The sequence below is a fragment of the Macaca fascicularis genome, chromosome 2 (assembly GCF_037993035.2).
Source record: "Macaca fascicularis isolate 582-1 chromosome 2, T2T-MFA8v1.1".
NCBI lineage: Eukaryota > Metazoa > Chordata > Mammalia > Primates > Cercopithecidae > Macaca > Macaca fascicularis.
In genome coordinates, this window is record NC_088376.1 from 111,688,560 (window position 1) to 111,711,573 (window position 23,014).

At 47.5% G+C, this 23,014-nt stretch overlaps 1 long non-coding RNA gene across 1 annotated transcript; it reads right to left on the bottom strand.

Annotated features, from left to right (window-relative positions):
- Nucleotides 1-1,613: 1,613 nt before the first annotated feature.
- On the bottom strand, nucleotides 1,614-14,593 carry LOC135969471 (uncharacterized). Its single transcript, XR_010584731.2, has 3 exons — nucleotides 14,468-14,593; nucleotides 2,952-3,044; nucleotides 1,614-1,749 (listed from the first exon to the last, which is right to left on the bottom strand). It is a non-coding gene; the product is annotated as an uncharacterized lncRNA (long non-coding RNA).
- Nucleotides 14,594-23,014: the final 8,421 nt, after the last annotated feature.

The following is a 23,014-nucleotide window of genomic DNA, read 5'->3' on the forward strand; positions in this document are numbered from 1 at the left end:
TTTAAAAGTAAATGCTTATTATCCTTATATGGCATTGCCTCGCTTCTCCCACAAGAAAGAGAGGTCTGTGAAGTGAGAGTCGCCCTTTCATTCATGGATGTATCCTGAGAAATTCAAATACCAATTAAGCTCTAGATATACCAGTTGACTGACTGAATAAATTGAGTACCACACGGTGTTAAGTGGTGAGTACTGTGGAGAAAAATAAAATGGGGCAGCTAGAGGTTGGGGCAAGGTGAGAATCCCGCAGGTTAAGGTCAGGCCCAGAAGGCCCCTCACACCAGCAGAATCGCTGGGAAGCCTGGCCCAGTTCCTGTTCCTGTTCCCTGCCTGTGGCTTCAGGACCTACAGTGGCTGCTGAATAAAGGCTCAAAAGGCACCAATCATTTGAAACTGACTTTGCAAAAATTACAACTGAGGAAATTATGACACTGAAAGAGATCAAACCTAACTGACTCCATCTTGCTTCTAACCTTTAAATTGTCCTTGTTCATTCCTGGGCATAGGATGAACTAACCTTGGGAAGGAATTTAGTTTATGATTTGACTCTGAAACAAAATTGATAATAGCCCTTTCCCAAAAGACCCCCTTCTTGCCTGGGGACCAGTCTGCCTTTGTAGGACTAACAAATTAGCTACAAGATTAGAAACTACAGTTTAGTGGGGTCATGCAGCTTTTGGCTGCAAGAGTCTCAACCTCCCCAGACTGCTCCTGGGGATAACAACACTATTGTAAAACCTAAGATCAATGTCTGAGATGTTTTCAGACCCTGCACTCGATGCAGCTGACACCTCCCAGACCAGTAATCTGCCATCCCAGCCAGGTACAGAAGACAGCAAGAAAACCTCACTTTGACACCCCTGTGATTCTATCTCCAACCTGACCAATCAGCACTCCTCACTCCCTGAGCTCCTACTGGCCAAATTATCTTGAAAAACTCTGATCCCTGAATGCTCCAGAGACTGATTTGAGTAATAATAAAACTCTGATCTCCCATACAGCCCGCTGTGCGTGAATTACTCTTTCTCCATTGCAAGTCCCCTGTCTTGATAAATTGGCTCTGTCAAGTCAGTGGGCAAGGTGAACCCGTTGGGCAGTTACACATTCAGGTCCTTAACATATAGACCAGTGCTCTACCCTCTCCCCACCCCATCTCCCATTCCAGTGCTCCTCTGTGTGGGGTATAAGGCTGGGCAAGGCAGAGTCTCTTTGGAGCAGCCTGAGCATTTATTCACTCTTCCATTCCTTTTGCAAGTGCTTATCAAGGTCTGACTTAGATTAGACACCAGGGATGCAGCATGAATAAACACAGTAAGAATTAAAATGATTTATTTGTCCAGAGGTGGATGAGAGGCAACAGACAGTAAAAGAACAAATAACATAATTTTAGGCAGAGTGACTACAATGGAGAAAAGGAATCAAGCAAAAGTGCAGAGTATGGTGTTTACATCTAAAGCAGCAGGAGAGGTAGAGAAGGGGACATCTGAGCTAAGATCAGCCCAAAGGCACTGACTGAGCATGGAAAGATCTAGAGGAAGCCATTTCTGGCAGAAAAGCACAGAAAGTACAAAGACCCCAAGGAAAGAAGAAGTTTGACGTTCTGAAGGAATATGAAAAAGCCACTTGGGTCTAATGGAAGAAGTAGCTCAGAACTTAAGGGAAAGATGCACAGAGCAGAAAAGGATGAAGGAATAGACCACAGATCTTGGGGGCAAGTCCAGGAATTCTGATGTGCAGACAGCAGGAGTCCTAAAAGAAGAAAAAGGGACAGCTGAAATGGAGGCATCGGCTAGTCAAATTACAGAAGAAAACTTTCATGACATGAAGAAAACGCAGTGTTGGCCAGGCGCGGTGGCTCACACTTGTCATCCCAGCACTTTGGGACCCTGAGACGGGTAGATTGCTTGAGGTTAGGAGTTTGAGACCAGCCCGGCCAACATGGTGAAACCCTGTCTCCACTAAAAAATACAAAAATTAGCCTGGCGTGGTGGTGCGCACCTGTAGTCCCAGCTATTCTGGAAGCTGAGACAGGAGAATTGCTTGAACCTGGGAGGCAGAGGTTGCAGTGAGCAAAGATCACACCACTGCACTACAGCCTGGGTGACAGAGCGAGACTCCCTTTCAAAAAAAAAAACGCTGTGTGTAGACGGGAGGAACTGATCACATTCCCAAGAAGGATGAAAGAGAAAGACTACAGTAAAATTCTTAAACTCCAAGGAGAAAGAGACCATTATACAAGGTTCTAGATAGATAAAACAAATTACATATCAAGGAAGAAGGGCCAGCTGGCCTCAAACTCTTCCCCATAACACAGGTGCACTATCGGCCCACCTAGGCCCAGCTAAAGGACAGTTGTCATGCCTGGAGAGAAACAATAACCATAAATGGAATGAGGAAAAAATAGTAGAATGTCCAAATTACCAGGGGGAAACATTAAATGAATGACAGTTTAATCAAAGAGAGCAAGAGAAAGAGGAAAATATTAGGTTGACCCTATGAAATTGCTAATACTCAACTGTTTTAACCTACAAAAACAGTAGTTTCATATAGGTCAACTGAATAAAAATATAAAACTGCAATGTAAAAAATAACCTAGGCCGGGTACAGTGGCTCACGCCTGTAAGCCCAACACTTTGGGAGGCTGAGGCGGGCAGATTATGAGGTCAGGAGATCGAGACCATCCTGGCTAACATGGTGAAACCCCTTCTCTACTAAAAAAATACAAAAAAATTTGCTGGGCGTGGTGGCGGGCACCTGTAATCCCAGGTACTCAGGAGGTTGAGGCAGGAGAATAGCTTGAACCCGGGAGGCGGAGCTTGCAGTGAGCTGAGATAGCGCCACTGCACTCCATCCTGGGCGACAGAGTGAGACTCCATCTCAAAAACATAATAATAATAATAGTAATAATAATAATAAATCTAAATTATGGGACTGGGCACTATGGCTCTCACCTTTAATCCCAGCTACTCTGGAGGCTGAGGCAGGAGAACTGCTTGAGCCCAGGACTTGAAGTCCAGCCTGGGCAACATAGTGAGATCCTATATCTTAAAAAAAAAAAAAAAGAATTTATGGAATGAGCAAAACTAAACATCTTTATCACAGTAAATAAATCCTGAACTCCCTTTAAAGACACAGAGACTGGACTAGAGAAACAAAACCCAGCCACATGCTATGTGTAGGATATTTGAGACCACATGAATAGAAAAGGCTGAAAAATAAAGGAGTGGGCAGAGAGATCAGGCCAGCACAAACTAGAGGAGAACAGGAGTACACATGAGAAAAGGTAGGAGTTAAGGTGACAGGCATTGAGCAAAATAAACAGGGCCACTATCTAACACAGAAAGAGACAATTTATGAAACAGACATGGCCGGGCACTGTGGCTCACATCTGTAATCTCAGCACTTTGAGAGGCCAAGGCGGGCAGATCACTTGAGACAAGGAGTTAAAGACCAGCCTGGCCAACATGGCGAAACCCCATCTCTACCAAAAATAAAAAAATTAGCCGAGCGTGGTGGTGCATGCCTATAGTCCTAGCTACTTGGGAGGCTGAGGCACGAGAATCGCTTGAACCCAGGAGGCAGAGGTTGCAGTGAGCTGAGATCATGCCACTGCACTCCTAGGTGACAGAGCAAGACTCTGTCTCCAAAAAAAAAAAAAAAGAAAAAAGAAAAGAAAAAAGAAACAGACATAAACTATACATAAACGATATAATAATAAGTTCAGGTACACCAGATATGCAAAACATTTTTTAAAAACAGGAACTAGGCTGGGCGCGGTGGCTCAAGCCTGTAATCCCAGCACTTTGGGAGGCCGAGACGGGTGGATCACGAGGTCAGGAGATCGAGACCATCCTGGCTAACACGGTGAAACCCCGTCTCTACTAAGAAATACAAAAAACTAGCCGGGCGAGGTGGCGGGCGCCTGTAGTCCCAGCTACTCGGGAGGCTGAGGCCGGAGAATGGCGTGAACCCGGGAGGCGGAGCTTGCAGTGAGCTGAGATCCGGCCACTGCACTCCAGCCTGGGCTACAGAGCGAGACTCCGTCTCAAAAAAACAAAAACAAAAACAAAAACAAAAACAAGGCCGGGCGCGGTGGCTCAAGCCTGTAATCCCAGCACTTTGGGAGGCCGAGACGGGTGGATCACGAGGTCAGGAGATCGAGACCAACCTGGTGAACATGGTGAAACCCCGTCTCTACTAAAAAACACAAAAAAAAAACTAGCTGGGCGAGGTGGCGGCGCCTGTAGTCCCAGCTACTCGGGAGGCTGAGGCAGGAGAATGGCGTGAACCCGGGAGGCGGAGCTTGCAGTGAGCTGAGATCCGGCCACTGCAACTCCAGCCCGGGAGACAGAGCGAGACTCCGTCTCAAAAAAAAAAAAAAAAAAAAAAACAGGAACTAGACAGGGATGATGGCAACACTATTATAACACATTGCCTTAGAATTCTAGCAAATATTTCCAAAGTGTTTGGCTTTGAAGAAAAGAGTCCTAACGAATATAATAAGAAAAGAAAATGGCATGCTATAAATATTGGAGAGAAAGACATTAAACTATCTCTTTTTTTTTTTTTTTTTTTTTTTTTGAGACGGAGTGTCACTCTGTCGCCCGGGCTGGAGTGCAGTGGCCGGATCTCAGCTCACTGCAAGCTCCGCCTCCCGGATTTACGCCATTCTCCTGCCTCAGCCGCCTAAGTAACTGGGACTACAGGCGCCCACCACCTCGCCCGGCTAGTGTTTTGTATTTTTTAGTAGAGACGGGGTTTCACCGTGTTAGCCAGGATGGTCTCGATCTCCTGACCTCGTGATCCGCACGTCTCGGCCTCCCAAAGTGCTGGGATTACAGGCTTGAGCCACCTCGCCCGGCCAAACTATCTCTTTAGTTAATGCCATGATTGCAAATCTAGAAAATCCAAAGGACTTTCTTGAAAATTATTGCAATTAATAAGATAAAATGTTAAGGTGATAAATACAAGAAAAACACATGAAAAATAATAGGATTTGCTACAAATTGGCCCCTAGAAATGAATAAAAATGAGAAAAATATTTAATTTACAAATATTTAACTAAGAACAAAAATAAAAAATATTGTTTTTGTTTTTGTTTTTGTTTTTGAGACAGAGTCTCGCTCTGTCACCCAGACTGGAGTGCAGTGGCATGATCTCAGCTCACTGCAACCTCCTCCTCCCAAGTTCAACTGATTCTCCTGCCTCAGCTTCTTGAGTAGCTGGGACTACAGGTGTGCACCACCACACTGGGCTAACTTTTGTATTTTATGTAAAGACAGGGTTTCACCATGTTGGTTAGGCTGGTCTTGAACTCCGACCTCAGGTGATACACCCACCTCAGTCTCCCAAAGTGGTGGGATTACAGGCGTGAGCCACAGTGCCTGGCCGAATGTTCTTTTACATGTCTTTTGGTGGACACACCATTTGTTTCTGTTGCATATAACTCAGGCTATTTGGATCCTTCCACCATCATCCTTGACGTGTTGGATTCTGTCCTCAGGCTTATGGCCCTTGCTTTGAAAGATAGCTGCATCCTTTCCAAACATCATATCAGTATTCAAAGTAGGAGGTAGGCTGGCCCCAGCCACATCTATCCCCTTTATGAGGTAAGCAAATGCTTTCCCAGAAGCCCCAGCAGACTTCCATTTATTGTTCACTGACCAATGACTCAGACTTCTCAGGCTCACAAGGAGGCTGAGAAGTCAGAGAACAGGTCAGGATTTGTCCATTACTTGGGACTGGACACTTACCCTCCTGGACAAAATCAAGATTTGTTAGCAAAGAAGGAGAAAAGGGTATTAAGAGGCAATGGACAGAACCTCACAACATGAAAAGATGTTGAAACTCATCAGAAGGCAAGGAATGGACATCAAAGTAAGCAGTGTAGCAATGACAAAACTATGGAGAGAATAGGACTTCATCAGGGTGAAAGTAGTGGAGTGTACCTTGCCACCGAAGATCTTTTTTTTTTTTTTTTTTTTTTTTTTTTTTTTTGAGACGGAGTCTTGCTCTGTCACCCAGGCTGGAGTGCAGTGGCCGGATCTCAGCTCACTGCAAGCTCCGCCTCCCGGGTTCACGCCATTCTCCTGCCTCAGCCTCCCGAGTAGCTGGGACTACAGGCGCCTGCCACCTCGCCCAGCTAAGTTTTTGTATTTTTAGTAGAGACGGGGTTTCACTGTGTTAGCCAGGATGGTCTCGATCTCCTGACCTCGTGATCCACCCGTCTCGGCCTCCCAAAGTGCTGGGATTACAGGCTTGAGCCACCGCGGCCGGCCGCCACCGAAGATCTTTTATTTACTTCAAGAGAGACTTAAGGTGGTTTGAAATAAAACCAGGAGATATCAGTTATGATGGTTTGGAGGAAAAGAGTAAACCGGCAGTGTAAACAAGGGCAGGGCATTTGTGAGTAGTTGAGAATGGAGAATAGGAGTATGACTAGACAGAATATAGTAGGGATGACAGGTTTTTGGGGCGCAGTCCAAGTAGTGGGGGTGACTACATAGAGCCCTGTTGCAAAAAGTAGGGTAAGGATGAATAGACTTGATAGAATGAAGGGATGTATTAGGCTCATAAAAGTTATTACTGTTTTTCAGAAATGTGAATGAGTTTAAGGGAAGTAGGGGAGAGTACTTGCGACTTCCAGGAGGAAGAAGAGCGATCAGGCTGGCTGTCCGATGGACACAGCTTTATTCTGGAATGGTGAACCCAATGAGGAGGGTCCTGCAGGCGGACGGCAGTTGGGGTACTACAGATGGCTAAGTAGGGTCCAGTCCATCAAGGTTGTAGAGTTTGAGGGGTCAGAATTTTAATAAGAACTGATCGTGCCGGGCGCGGTGGCTCACGCCTGTAATCCCAGCACTTTGGGAGGCCGAGGCGGGCGGATCACAAGGTCAGGATATCGAGACCACGGTGAAACCCCGTCTCTACTAAAAATACAAAAAATTAGCCGGGCGCGGTGGCGGGCGCCTGTAGTCCCAGCTACTCAGGAGGCTGAGGCAGGAGAATGGCGTAAACCCAGGAGGCGGAGCTTGCAGTGAGCCCAGATCGTGCCACTGCACTCCAGCCTGGGCGACAGAGCGAGACTCCGTCTCAAAAAACAAAACAAAACAAAACAAAAAAAAGAACTGATCGTCTAGCTAGGGTGTCTTTATATGGCGGGGAATCTGGAGTAGGCAAGAGAAGCAGCCTGGTGAATTTCCTGTCTAGACTGCTTGAGAACTGGAAGATAGTCGTCTAGAGGGCTGGTGTGTGGGACGAGGCTGGGGCTGAGCAAGAAAGTACATCCATATAACAGTTTAAATGGACTGTACCCAGTAGCATCTCAAGAACAGGCTCTAATTCTGAGAAGGGCAAGAGGTAAAAGCACAGCCCAGTCCTTTTTAAGTTGGAAGATAAGCTTAGTGAGATGTGTCTTTAAAATACCATTAGTTTGGCCAGGCGCAGTGGCTCACGCCACTTTGGGAGGCTGAGGCGGGCAGATCACAAGGTCAGGAGATTGAGAGCATCCTCGCTAACATGGTGAAACCCCATCTGTACTAAAAAAAAAATAGAAAAAATTAACCAGGCATGGTGGCAAGTGCTTGTAGTCACAGCTACTAGGGAGGCTGAGGCAGGAGAATGGCGTGAACTCAGGAGGCAGAGCTTGCAGTTGCACCGAGATCGGGCCACTGCACTCCAGCCTGGGTGACAGAGCAAGACTCTTGTCTAAAAAAAAAAAAAAAAAAAAAAAAAAAAAAACCCATATATATATATGTATATAATTATATATATATAATTAGTCCATTCTACCTTTCCTGAACATTGAGGATGCTAAGGGGTATGAAGGTTTTGCTGAATATCAAGAGTCTGAGAAACTGCTTGGGTGATTTGACTAATAAAGGCCAGTCCATTATCGGACTGTATAGAGATGGAAAGGCCAAACTGAGGAATCATGTCTGACAGAAGGGAAGAAATGACCGCGGTGGCCTTTTCAGACCCTGTGGGAAAGGCCTCTACCCATCCAGTGGAAGTGTCTACCCAGACCAAGAGGTATTTTAGTTTTTCAACTTGGGGCATGTGAGTAAAGTCAATTTGCCAGTCCTGGGCAGGGAAATGCAGGGGCAAATTCCCGAGCTTGATGTGTAGGGAAGGGAGAGGCCTGAACAATCCCTGAGGAGTAGTAGAACAGGAGATGGAACACTGAGAAGTGATTTTTTTTTGAGGATAGATTTCCACAATAGAAATGAAATGAGAGGTTTTAAGAGGCGGGCTAGAGCCAGGTGCAGTGGCTCATGCCTGTAATCCCGCACTTTGGGAGGCTGAGGTGGGTGGATCACAAGGTCAGGGAACATCCTGGCTAACATGGTGAAACCCTGTCTCTACTAAAAACACACAAAAAATTAGTTGGGCATGGTGGCGGGCACCTGTGGTCCCAGCTACTGGGGAGGCTGAGGCAGGAGAATGGCATGAACCCAGGAGGCAGAGCTTGCAGTGAGCCGAGATCACCCCACTGCACTCCAGCCTGGGCGACAGAGCGAGACTCTAGAGGTGGGCTAGCGGCTTGTAACCTACATGGAAGAGGTTATGAAATGACGAGAGAAGAGAATCGGCCTGTGAGGCTGGAAGGAGATATTTTTCTTGGTCTAAGAACCATTTGCCTTGTGTGGGAAGAGATTGTTAGGTGAAAGTTTTAGTGGGAGAGTAGGCTGGAGTGACCAATGAGAAGGAGAAAAACTGACTATGAAGGACAGAAGTTAGAATGCTAGCTGCTTGTTTAGCTGTCTTATCAGCATAATTGTTGCCTTGAGCGATGGGATCTGATGCCTTTTGATGGCCCTTGCAGTGAATGACTCTGTGGAAGTAAAGCGGCCTTGAGAAGAGTTTTTATTAAAGAGGCATTAATGATGGAGGACCCTTGCATAGTAAGGAAACCTCTTTCAGCTCATATAACAGCATGCTAGTGCAGAATATGGAGGGCATATTTAGAGTCAGTAAAAATATTGACACGTAGTCCTTTTGTAAGAATGAGTGCCCGAATTAAGGCAATGAGTTTGGCTTGCTGAGAGGTAGTGGAGGGGGGCAGAGCAGTAGCCTCAATGATAGATGTGGAAGATACTATAGCATAGCCTGCCTTTGCTGGTGAGTGGTGATTAGGCCTAGTGGAACTGCCATCAATAAACCAAGTATGATCAGGGTGAGGAACAGGAAAGAAGGAAATATGGGGAAATGGAGTGAATGTCAGGTGGATCAGAGAGATACAGTCACGGGGATCAGGGGTGGTATCTGGAATAATGTAGGAGGCCAGATTGAAGTCTGGGCCAGGAACAATGGTAATTGTGGGAGACTCAACAAAGAGTGAGTATAGCTGAAGGAGCTGAGGAGCAGAAAGTATATGCATCAGGTGTGAGGAATAAAATAGATTTTGGAAGTTATGAGAACTGTAGAGAGTGAGTTGAGCATAGTTTGTGATTTTGAGGGCCTGTAGAACTATTAGGGTGGCAGCAGCCACTGCACAGAGGCATGATGGCCAGCCTAAAACAGTAAGGTCAAGTTGTTTGGACAAAAAGGCTGCAGGGCATGGTCCCAGTCCTTGTGTAAGAATTTTGACTGTACAGCCCTGCACTTTGGCTGTGTGTAATGAAAAGGGTTGGGATGAGTCAGGGAGAGCTAGTGTGGGAGCAGTCTCTAGCACTGTCTTTAAGTAATGGGAAGGGGAGTGGGGAAAGGATTTAGGATCTATGGGGTCAGCTAGGTTTTTCTTTGTGAGTTTATATAATGGTTTGGCTAGAACAGCAAAACCGGTGTCCAAAGGTGAAACTATCCAACCATGCCCAGAAAGGAAAGGCGTTGTTGTTTTCTAGAAGGGGTTGGGGTTTGGGAGATTAGCCAGACAGAATCAGCAGGGAGAGCATGTGTGGTTTTTTTTTTGGTTTTTTTTTTTTTTTTTTGAGACGGAGTCTCGCTCTGTCGCCCAGGCTGGAGTGCAGTGGCCGGATCTCAGCTCACTGCAAGCTCTGCCTCCCGGGTTTCTGCCATTCTCCTGCCTCAGCCCCCCGAGTAGCTGGGACTACAGGCGCCCACCACCTCGCCCAGCTAGTTTTTTGTATTTTTTAGTAGAGACGGGGTTTCACCATGTTAGCCAGGATGGTTTCGATCTCCTGACCTCGTGATCTGCCCGTCTCAGCCTCCCAAAGTGCTGGGATTACAGGCTTGAGCCACCGTGCCCAGCCACACATGTGTTTTTATGAAGAATTATGCCGAGATAGGTAATGAGTGAGGAAGAAATTTAGGCTTGACTGAAGTAATGGGGGCTGTCCCTGAAGCCTTGCGGCAGTACAGCCCAGGTAAGTTGCTGAGGCTGATGGGGGTCAGGGTCAGTCCAGGTAAAAGCAAAGAGGGCCTGGGATGAGGGGTGCAGGGGAATACTGAAAAAGCATTTTTAAGATCAAGAATGGAATGGTGGGTTGTGGAGTAAAGTATCGAGGACAAAAGAGTGTATGGGTTGGGCACCACAGGGTGGATAGGCAAAACAATTTGGGTGATAAGGTGCAGATCCTGAACTAACCTGTAAGACTTGTCTGGTTTTTAGACAGGTAAAATGGGGGAATTGTAAGGAGAGTGTATAGGCTTTGGAAGCCTATGCTGTAGCAGGCAAGTGATAACAGGCTTTAACCTTTTTAAAGCCTGCTGTGAGATGGGATATTGGTGTTGAGTGGGGTAAGAGCGATTAGGTTGTTTTTTTTTTTTTTTTTTTTTTTTTGAGATGGAGTCTCACTCTGTCACCCAGGCTGGAGTACAGTGGCATGATCTTGGCTCACTGCAAGCTCCGCCTCCTGGGTTCATGCCATTCTCCTGCCTCAGCCTCCTGAGTAGCTGGGACTACAAGTGCCTGCCACCACGCCCAGCTAAGTTTTTGTATTTTTAGTAGAGATGGGGTTTCACCGTGTTAGCCAGGATGCTCTCGATCTCCTGACCTCATGATCCGCCTGCCTCGGCCTCCCAAAGTGCTGGGATTACAGGTGTGAGCCACTGCACCAGGCCGAGTGATTAGGTTTTATTTTATTTTATTTATTTATTTTTTGAGACGGAGTCTCGCTCTGTCGCCCAAGCTGGAGTGCAGTGGCGCTATCCTGGCTCACTGCAAGCTCCGCCTCCCGGGTTCATGCCATTCTCCTGCCTCAGCCTCCCGAGTAGCTGGAACTACAGGCGCCCGCCACCACGCCCGGCTCATTTTTTGTATTTTTAGTAGAGACGGGGTTTCACCATGGTCTCGATCTCCTGACCTCATGATCCACCTGCCTCGGCCTCCCAAAGTGCTGGGATTACAGGTGTGAGCCACTGCACCAGGCCGAGTGATTAGGTTTTAATGGGATGATACGGAGTGTATGATTGGTCATCAAGGTAGGAGTAGAGGTATCTTATACTTGCGGATTAAGGTAGGGAGACACAATGGGAGAATGTGAAGGAGGCTTTGAACTGGGGAAAAGGGCAGCAATGAGGTGTGGCTATAGCCCAGGAATAGTCAGAGAAGTAGGCCGGGCGCGGTGGCTCAAGCCTGTAATCCCAGCACTTTGGGAGGCCGAGACGGGCGGATCATGAGGTCAGGAGATCGAGACCATCCTGGCTAACACGGTGAAACCCCGTCTCTACTAAAAATACAAGAAAATTAGCCGGGCGAGGTGGCGGGCGCCTGTAGTCCCAGCTACTCGGGAGGCTGAGGCAGGAGAATGGAGTGAACCCGGGGGAGTGGAGCTTGCAGTGAGCCGAGATCGCGCCACTGCACTCCAGCCTGGGGCACAGAGCAAGACTCCGCGTCAAAAAAAAGAAAAAAAAAATAGAGAAGTAGATAATTTAGTTAGAATGTCTTGACATAATAAGGGTACTGGCTAGGTGGGAATAACTAAAAAGGAGTGCATAAAAGAATGTTGTTCAAGTTGGCACCACAGTGGTGGAGTTTTAAGGGGTTTTGAAGCTTGGCCGTCAATACCCACAACAGTTATGGGGGCAAGGGAAACAGGCCCTTGAAAAGAAGGTAATGTGGAGTGGGTAGCCCCCATATCAATTAAACAGGGGATGGACTTACCCTCCACTGTGAGAGTTACCCAAAGCTCGGCATCCGTGATTGTCCAGGGGGTTTCTGAAGCGATTGGGCAGTGTCAGTTTTCAGCCACGAAGTCAAGCAGATCTGGGAAGGAGTCAGTCAGAGAGCCTTGGGCCAGAGCTTTAGCGGCTCTAGGAGTGGCTGCCAGGCAAGCTGGGCAGTCTGATTTCCACTGGGTCCCTGCACAGATGGGACACAGCTTGGGAGTAATCCCAGGCTGTGGACACTCCTTGGCCCAGTGGCCAGATTTCTGGCATTTGAAGCAAGATCCTGATGGAGGAGGTCCTGTAGGAATGCCTGACCACTGTAGCTTAGGTGTTTTGAAGTTCTTATGTGCTGGAGGTGCAGCTGGATTTTGTCTCACAGCAGAGGCAAGTAATTGTACCTCAGAAATGTGTTGCTGTCTGGCTGCCTCCTCTCTATTACTGTACACCTTGAAGGCAAGGTTGGTTAATTCCTGTTGTGGGGTTTGAGGGCTGGATTCCAATTTTTGAAGCTTTTTTTTTTTTTTGTCAGGAGCTGACTGTGTGATAAAATATTGAGAATGAGACAGCCTTCTGACCCTTCAGGATCTAGGGCTGTAAAGCATCTCAGGGTTGCTGCCAAATGAGCCATGAACTGGGCTGGGTTTTTGTCTTTACCTTGGGTAGTTTTTTTTAAGTTTATCATATTAACAGCTTTGTATGCTGCCTTTTTAAGCCCTTCAACTAGGCAGGAAACCATGGAATCTTGCCTAGCTATACCTGGGGAATCTGCCTGATAGTTTCATTGGAGATTCTCTCGGGGAACTGCTCTAATGCCTTCTTGGAGGTCTGGCTCATGAAGCCGGTAGTTGTCAGCATGAGACTGGGCTAGAGAAAAAACTCTTTCCCGTCCATCTGGGGAGAGGATAGAAGTTAGGATGACATTTAAGTCACTCCAGGTTAAATTGTAGGACAGAGGTAGATATCAGAATTCCTGTATATATTTAGTGGGATCTGATGAGAAAGAGCCTAGATGCTGGCTGATTTGGGAAAGGTCTGATAGAGAAAAAGGCACATATAACCTGACTATACCTTCAGCTCCAGCCTCCTCTCTAAGAGGAAATTGTTGGGCAGGTGTGGAAGAGCTAGTCACAGAACGAAACTGTAAGCCAGACCAAGTATGAGGAGGGGAGGTGATAGAAAGGTTGTAGGGTGGAGGAGCGGAGGCTTAGGAAGAATTGGAGCCTGATTCAGCCTGGCGAAGAGAGACCTGAAGAGGAGCAGTTTGGGGAGGAGGGGAGAGGTCAGATGGGTTGGTAGAAAAGGAAGATTGAAAGGACTCAAGAGCTTGGGGTGGAGACTGAAGGAACAGACAGGAGAGAAAGAAAGAAGATTTGGGACAAGTCACATTGGGAGCAGAAACTAGGGAGGGAACGAAGTGTGAAAAATGCCTAGCCGGGCGCGGTGGCTCAAGCCTGTACTCCCAGCACTTTGGGAGGCCGAGACGGGCGGATCACGAGGTCAGGAGATCGACACCATCCTGGCTAACACGGTGAAACCCCGTCTCTACTAAAAAATACAAAAAAACTAGCTGGGCGAGGTGGCGGGCGCCTGTAGTCCCAGCTACTCGGGAGGCTGAGGCAGGAGAATGGCGTAAACCCGGGAGGCAGAGCTTGCAGTGAGCTGAGATCCAGCCACTGCACTCCAGCCTGGGCAACAGAGCGAGACTCCGTCTCCAAAAAAAAAAAAAACAAAAAAAAATGCCTGGATGTAAGGCACCTCAGAGCATTTGCCCATTTTTTGACAAAAATTATCTAGATCTTGTAGGATGGAGAAATCAAAAGTGCCATTTTTTTGGCCATTTAGAGCCATTATCAAGTTTGTATTGGGGCCAAGTCATGTTGCAGAAGAAAATAAGACACTTAGGTTTTAGGTCAGGCGAGAGTTGAAGAGGTTTTAAGTTCTTGAGAACACAGGCTAAGGGGGAAGAAGGAGGAATGGAGGGTGGAAGGTTGACCATAGTGAAGGAGGCAAGCCTAGAGAAAAGAGAGGGTAGAGACACTTGGGGTGGGGGGTGACGGGTGGTACTTGCCACCCAGAGGAGGTGGTACTTGCCACTATGGTGAAGGATCAAGGCTGGCATCCCCACGGTGATCAGACACCTCTGAAATGTGGGTGAATAATCAGGCAGGCATCCCCATGGTGATTAGACACCCAGGGAAGACTGTCTTCCCAAATCCTTGACCAGCGCCGGAGTTTTGGGTTCACAGATAAAACACATCTCCTCTGTCTCTACCAGAAAAGAAAAGGAACTGAAATTGAGGGAAGGGAGAGATTGAAGGGTGGTGCAGAAATTGAAAGGAGAAAGAAGTTGAGGAATAGTGAGAGAGGTTGGAGAAGAGGGTAAAAAGAGGCCACTTACCCGATTTAAAATTGGTGAGATGTTCCTTGGGCTGGTTGGTCTGAGGACTGGAGGTCATAGGTGGATCCTTCTCATGGAGCAAAGAGCAGAAGGACAGGGGATTGATCTCCCAAGGAAGGTCCCCTGATCTGAGTCATGGCACCAAAATGTCACACGTGTCCATGTGAAGAGACCACCAACAGGCTTTGTGTGAGCAACAAGGCTATTTATTCACTTGGGTGCAAGTGGGCTGAGTCTGAGAAAGGAGTCAGCAAAAGGAGTTAGGGATGGGGCAGTTTTATAGGACTGGGGTAAGCAGTGGAAAGTTACAGTTAAAGGGGGTTTTTCTCTTGCAGGCAGGGGCAGGGGTCACAAGGTGCATGGTGGGGAGATCATAAGACTCATTGTCCAGAAGAAGAATGTCACGAGGTTGATCGATCAGTTGGGGCAGGGCAGGAACAAGTCATAATGGAATGTCTTAAGGTTGGTTAATCAGTTAAGATAGGAGCTGGAGGCCAGGCGCAGTGGCTCACACCTGTAATCCCAGCACTTTGGGAGGCCAAGGTGGACGGATCACGAGGTCAGGAGATCGAGACCATCCTTGCTAACATGGTGAAACCCTGTCTCTACTAAAAATGCAAAAAATTAGCTGGGTGTGGTGGCGGGCGCCTGTAGTCCCAGATACTTGGGAGGCTGAGGCAGGAGAATAGCATGAACCCAGGAGGCTGAGCTTGCAGTGAGCTGAGGTCCTGCCACGGCACTCCAGCCTGGGTGACAGAGCGAGACTCTGTCTCAAAAAAAAAAAAAGACAGGAGCTGGCTGTTTCAATTCTTTTGTACTTTTTTTGGTTGCCTCAGGCCATCTGGATGTATATGTGCAGGTTGGGGCTCAGAGGACTGACACCCAGGAGGTGGATGTTGCAGTGAGCCGAGATTGCACCACTGCACTCCAGCCTGGGTGACAGAGTGAGACTGTCTAAAAAAAAAAAAAAAAAAAAAAAATGAGTAACAGGGCCGGGTGTGGTGCTCACGCCTGTAATCCCAGCACTTTGGGAGGCTGAGGCGGCCAGATCACCTGAGGTCGGGACTTTGAGACCAGCCTGACCAAAATGGAGAAACCCCGTTTCTACTAAAAATACAAAATTAGCCGGGCACGGTGGTGCATGCCTGTAATCCCAGCTACGCAGGAGGCTGAGGCAGGAGAATTGCTTGAACCCAGTTGTGGTGACCCAAGATCGTGCCATTGCACTTCAGCCTGAACAACAAGAGCGAAACTCCATCTCCAAAAAAAAAAAAAAAAAAGGCCGGGCATGGTGGCTCACGCCTGTAATCCCAGCACTTTGGGAGGCCGAGGCAAGTGTATCACAAGGTCAGGAGATCAAGACCATCCTGGATAACATGGTGAAACCCTGTCTCTACTAAAACTACAAAAAAAAAAAAAAAAAAAAAAGAAAAAAGAAAAAAGAAAAAAAAATTAGCCAGGTGTGGTGGTAGACACCTGTAAGTCTCAGCTACAGTGAGCCCAGATTGGGCCACTGCATTCCAGTCTGGGCAACAGAGCAAGACTCCATCTCAAAAAAAAAAAAAAAGAGTAATAGGCCAGGCACAGTGGCTCACGTCTGTAATCCCAGCACTTTAAGAGGCTGAGGTGGGCAGATCACTTGAGGTCAGGGGTTTGAGACCAGCCTGGCCAATGTGGTGAAACCCTGTCTCTACTAAAAATACAAAAATTAGCCAGGTGTGGTAGCACACTCCTTTAATCCCAGCTACTCAGGAGGCTGAGGCAGGAGAATTGCTTAAACTTGGGAGAGGAGGTTGCAATGAGCCAAGATCACACCACTGCACTCTAGCCTGGGTGACAGAGCAAGACTCTATCTCAAAAAACAAAAGAATAACAGTTGCCAGGCATGGTGGCTAATGCCTATAATCTCAGCATTTTGGGAGGCCAAGGCGGGTGGATCACTAGGCCTGGAGTTTGACTGCAGCCTGGCCAACATGGCAAAACCCTGGCTTTACTAAAAATTACAGCCGGGCATGGTGGCTCACACCTGTAATCCCAGCTCTTAGGGAGGCAGAGGCAGGGGGATAGCTTGAGCCCAGGAGTTCAAGACTTGCCTGGGCAATATAGCGAGACCCCATTCTTCACATAAAGGGGGGCGGGGAAACAGTGTAAAAAATACAAAAATTGGCCAGGCACAGTGGCTTATGCCAGTACTTTGGGTGGATCATAAGGTCAGGAGTTCAAGACCAGCCTGGTCAACATAGTGAAACACTGTCTCTACTAAAAATACAAAAAATTAGCCAGGCGTGGTGGCAGGCGCCTGTAATACCAGCTACTTGGGAGGCCGCAGCAGGAGAATTGCTTGAATCCAGGAGATGGAGGTTGCACTGAGTGGAGATCGCACCACTGCACTCCAGCCTGGGTGACAGTGCATGACTCCACCTCAAAAGAAAAAAAAAAAACAAAACAGGTGGTGTGGTGGCACATGCCTGAAATCTCGGCTACTGGACTGAGGCACAAGAATTGCTTGAACCCAGGAGGCAGAGGTTGCAGTGAGCCAAGATCACACCACTCCACTCCAGCCTGGGTGACAGAGCAAGACTGTCTTTCTCTCTCTCTTTCTCTCTCTCTCTCTATATATGTACATACATATGTACATATGTACATATATACATATATGTACACACATATATATATGACATAATATATAAGTCATTTTATTACCAACAGACTAGCAAAAATCAAAAACAGCTGCACCAGGCTGAGCGCAGTGGCTTACGCCTGTAAACCCAGCACTTTGGGAGGCTGAGGCGGGTGGATTGCCTGAGGTCAGGAGTTCATGACAAGCCTGGCCAACATGGTGAAACCCCGTCTCTACTAAAACTACGAAAATTAGCCGAGTGTGGTGGTGTATGCCTGTAGTCCCAGCTACTTGGGAGGCTGAGGCAGGAGAATTGCTTGAACCTGGGAGGTGGAGGTTATAATGAGCCGAGATCGCACCACTGCCCTCCAGCCTGGGTGACAGAGCAAGACTCTGTCTCGAAAAAATAAAATAAAATAAAATAAAAAATAAAAAGCTGCACCAACTCTTGCTTTCAGGAATGTGAGAAAAAGGATGCTTCCAAACACTGTTGATAGAGGTAAGATTGGCTACAGCCTTTTTGGAAAGCAATTTGGCAAACTCCAGTAAAATAAAAATGCATATACTTCAGGGTCCTATAATTCCAATCTTGGGACTCTCACTTATAGAAATAAAAGCACTAAGATGGCCGGGCGCGGTGGCTCACGCTTGTAAACCCAGCACTTTTGGAGGCTGAGGCGGGTGGATCACAAGGTCAGGAGATTGAGACCATCCTGGCTAACACAGTGAAATCCCGTCTCTACTAAAAATACAAAAAATTAGCTGGGTGTGGTGGCAGGTGCCTGTAGTCCCAGCTACTTGGGAGGCTGAGGCAGGATAATGGTGTGAACCCGGGAGGTGGAGCTTGCAGTGAGCTGAGATCACGCCACTGCACTCCAGCCTGGGCAACACAGCAAGACTCTGTCTCAGAAAAAAAGGGATTGAGATATGAGCAATATAGTCAGGGATATTTATTGCTATATCAAATGTAGTGGAGGGAAAAGCCTGCAAAGTGATGGCCCATCCACAAGGGCATGGTTGGAGACATTTTGGGATCTCTATATTGTTATGGTTACTACATTGTGTAACAAATTACCTCAAATTTAGTGACTTATAACAACTTATTTTGCTCACAAATCTGCCATTTGAGCAAGATTCTATGGAGACAACTTTTCTCTGATGCATTAGCTGGGGAAGCTTGCAGGCTGGGGTTGGAATCATCTGAAGGCTCCTTACTTGAAGTCTGCCATTTGAGGCTGGCTGTAATCTGAGAATTTAGCCAGGGCTGAAAACCTGCATGTGGCCTCTCCTGGACTTACTCACAACATGGTGGACAGATTCCAAAGATGATTATGATAAGTGAGAACAAGTAAAGTGGAACTTCTGATACAGGGCAGGCGAGCCCCAAAGTGGAGCTTAGCTCATGAGGGTTCTTGGCTTTGCCCAGGAAAGAATTCAAGGGCAAGCCAGAGGTAGAAGAAAACAGCTTTGTTGAAGAGGTGGTGTTATGGCTCCATGACTGCTCCTGCAGAGTAGGGCTATCCCTTGGGCAGAGAGTTGCAGCTCCAGGCAGTTTTGCAGTCCTATTTATATCCACTTTTAATTGCATGCAGATTAAGGGGCTAAGCAGAAATCTCTAGGGAAGAGGTAGTAACTTTTGGGTCATTGGATCATTGCCACCGAAAGAAGCAGTAACTCCTGGGTGTTGCCATGGCAATGGTAAATTGACGGCACGTTGGTGGGCATGTCTGAGTGAAAGCCTCTTCCTCCCCAGACCCTGTTTTAGCTAGTCCTCAATCTAGTGCAGTGTCCGAGCCCCACCTCTGGAGTCAAGTCCCACCTCCTACCTAAGTTCTTTTTTTTAAAAATAGAGACCTGGTCTATATGTTGCCCAGGTTGGTCTTGAACTCCCGGGCTCAAGTGATCCTCCCACCTCAGCCTCCCAAAGTACTGGGATTACAGGCATGAGTCACTGTGTCTGGCTCCTGTTTTAGTTCTATCAACTTTTCTAACCTAGACTCAGATATCACACGGTATCATTTCTGCCCCATTCTATTCAATAGAAGCAGTCACTGAAGCTGGCCCATATTAAAGGAGAGGGAACTTAGACTCCACTTTTTGTGGGAAGAGTATAAAAATATTTGTGGACAGGATTTTTTTGTTTGTTTTTGAGATGGAGTTTTGTGCTCTTGTTGCCTAGGCTGGAGTGCAATGGCGCGATTTCGGCTCACCGCAACCTCTGCCTCCCAGGTTCAAGCAATTCTCCTGCCTCAGCCTCCCGAGTAGCTGGGATTACAGGCATGTACCACCATGCCCAGCTAATTTTGTATTTTTAGTAGAGACGGTGTTTCTCAATGTTAAGGCTGGTCTCGAACTCCTGACCTCAGGTGATCCGCCCACCTCGGCCTCCTAAAGTGTTTGGATTACAGGCTTGAGCCACCGTGCCTGGCTATGTGGACAGGTTTTATATTATCATCAAAAAGAAGGAACTGGGATAATGCCACTTGATTTGGAGGGCCTGCCACAAAGTTGGAATGAGTAAGAAAAGTGAGATGCAGAAAACTATGTACAAAGTGACCTAAATGTGTACAACAAAGACAAACCACTTTGTGTGAATGTGTGTATGCTTTTTTTGTTTTGAAACAGAGTCTCATGATGTCTCCCTGGCTGGAGTGCAATGGTGCGATCTCTCTTCGGTCACTGCAACCTCCGCCTCCCGGTTTCAAGCAATTCTGGTGCCTCAGCCTCCCGAGTAACTGCAACTACAGGCATGCACCACCACATCCAGCTAATTTTTTGTATTTTAAAAAAATTATTTATTTTTAGATGGAGTTTTGCTCTTGTCGCCCAGGCTGGAGTGCAGTGGTGCAATCTCGGCTCACTGCAACCTCCTCCTCCTGGGTTCAAGCGATTCTCCTGCTTCAGCCTCCCGAATAGCTGCGATTACAGGCACCTGCCACCACACCCAGATAATTTTTTGTATTTTTAGTACAGATGGGGTTTTGCCATGTTTGGCAGGCTGGTCTTGAACTCCTGAACTCAGGTGATCCGCCTGCCTCAGCTTCCCGAAGTGCTGGGATTACAGGTGTGAGCCACCACACCTGGCCATGTGTATGCTTTTATAATTATATAAGCCAGTGGAAAAATAGGGAACATACAGTTTGTAAACATGGGTTGCAGAAAATGGTGATAGAAGGGAGGGAAGGGAAAAAAGTAAAAGATAAAAGATTTAAACAACAGCCGTTATGATGGGTTCTCTCTTATGCAATTAATTACAGGTATATATTTAGCTGGATGAAGGAAGAAATTCTTTTTTTTTTTTTGAGACGGAGTCTCGCTCTGTCGCCCAGGCTGGAGTGCAGTGGCCGGATCTCAGCTCACTGAAAGCTCCGCCTCCCGGGTTTAGGCCATTCTCCTGCCTCAGCCTCCCAAGTAGCTGGGATTACTGGCGCCCGCCACCTCGCCCGGCTAGTTTTTTGTATTTTTTTAGTAGAGACGGGGTTTCACCGTGTTAGCCAGGATGGTGTCGATCTCCTGACCTCGTGATCCGCCCGTCTTGGCCTCCCAAAGTGCTGGGATTACAGGCTTGAGCCACCGCGCCCGGCCAGGAAGAAATTCTTTAGAGAGGTATCCTTAGGTGACAAAAAGATTAAGAAAATCAAGGAAGTGATGATCTCCTTATCTTAAAACTCAGGATGGGGCAGGGAGGGGTGACCGGTGGGTCACAATGGGGAGCTGCAGGGCACTGGGAATGTTTTTCGTGTGTGTTGGGTTTCTGAGTGTTTGGTCTGTGAAAAATAATGGAGCAGAACATCTTTGTTTTATATACTTTTATGTATTTGTTATATCCTACACTTTAAAAATTAAATTAAAAAAACAAAACCTGCCAGGCACAGTGGCTCACGCCTGTAGTCCCAGCACTTTGGGAGGCTGAGGCAGGTGGTTCACTAGGTCAGGAGTTCAAGAACAGCCTGGCCAAAATGGTGAAACCCCGTCTCTACTAAAAATACAAAATACAAAAAATTAGCTGGGTGTGGTGGCACACACCTGTAGTCCCAGCTACTCGAGAGGCTGAGGCAGGAGAATCGCTTAAATCTGGGAGATGGAGGTTGCAATGAGCTGAGACTGTACCATTGCCTTTGTGACAAAGCAAGACTCCATCTCAAAAAACAAACAAATAAAACCAAAAGCAAAGCAAAATTTGCTTAAGGTTCCCAGTGGTTGCAGTGAAGGGACAGTAAGAGGCCTTGGCCTGGACCACTTACGCCTGTGCAAGGCTGGTAGGAAGTTACATGAGGACTCAGCCAAGGGCTGATGTGGCAAAAGTTGCTTTTCAAAAATAAGACACTGGCTGTGGATCCTAGAGGGTAATTAAGACTGCGACTAGGGCCAAGTTTTAAGTCCAAGGAGAGGAAAGCAGTGGAGGGATTTTAAAGAAGAGTTGGGATCTGAGAGTGGACAGACTGGAGGTGCTGGCAGTTGGAGACTTCTTCAGGACAGAAGGGTGGTACAACTGGAGAGGCAGTACTGATGAAAAATAAGAGGATGGGCCAGGTGTGGTGGCTCATGCCTGCAATCCCAGCATTTTGGGAGGCCAAGGCGGGCGGATCACATGAGGTCAGGAGTTTGAGACCAGACTGGCCAACGTGGTGAAATCTTGTCTCTACTAAAAATACAAAATTAACAGGATGTGGTGGCATGCACCTGTAATCCCAGCTACTCAGAAGGCTGAGGCGGGAGAATCCATTGAACTCGGGAGGTGGAGGTTGCAGTGAGCTAAGCTCGTGCCACTGCACTCCAGTCTGAGCAACAGAGCGAGATTCCACTTCAAGAAAGAAAAAAAAAAAAAAAAAAAAAGACAATATTTGGGACAGCTGTTTCATAGCCTAGTGGAGATGTCAAGCAGACAGTGGGACAATTAGTTCAGCGTGAAGTGTCCCAGCTGGAAGTATAAATTCAGAGGGAGCAGCATGGTGATAACACTCAAAGCCACACTGTTCTGACAAAATTCCCCAAGGAGGGAGGGAGGGAGAAGAGCCCAGAGGGCAGTCTTGGGTCACTCCAACATTTAACTATGTGTAGTTAAAGCTGGCAACAGAGATGAGGATGATCATAAGAGACGGAAGGAAAACCAGGAGGGCTGAATGATTCCTGAGAATGTGGTCCTTGAAGCAGGAGGGAGAAGTCAATCCCGGTGAATTTTGTGGGGATTCCAGAGAGCTAGTATGTGCACTGGTTTTGTCAGCGGAAGTCACTGGGGACTGCGCCATGGGCTGTGGCAAGAATGAGAGGTGAGGAAGGGTGATAGCAACCACAGGCAAGTTTCAAAATGGGGCAGGAGCTAGAGGAGGATGGTGGGGAGCAAAGAGGGAGCCTGGAGTTTCTGACCCATGGCAAGTCATTGCTGAGGGAGGCAGAGGTGCGAGAGGTCGGAGGACAGGGCTCTAGGGCAAGGTGGCAAGCACTGCAATGGTTTTGGAGATGAAGGGTACAGGTGAGATGCTGAGAAGAGACTTCACCTCCAGGATCTAGGTCTTCAGGCCCCTGGCAGAGATGGGCCTCTGATCCCCAAAGAGGACCTCCAAAGTGGAGGGGGCAAGAGTCTGATGAGGAGGTAGAGGGGTGCTTCTGCACTCCAGGTTCCTTTTCCTGCCCATTCCTTAAACCCGCTGGCTGTTCTTGCTCATCCCCACTCCCTCCTGCCTGGAGTCAGCCCAGGGCCTCCAGCGCTGAAGAACTGGATAGGCAGCTCAGCTCGGAGCTGGGAACACAATGTTCCCACTCGGGCAGGGGTGGAACTAAGGTCTCTGACGACCCTCAGTTGCACCCACAGTCCTGGGACGTGGGCCATGTAGGGAGGAGTTGGCGGCAAACAATTCCCAGATTCCAGAACAAAGGACACAAAAATTACCAAGAAAAGGATCCCACAAGGCCAGGGTTGGGACGGT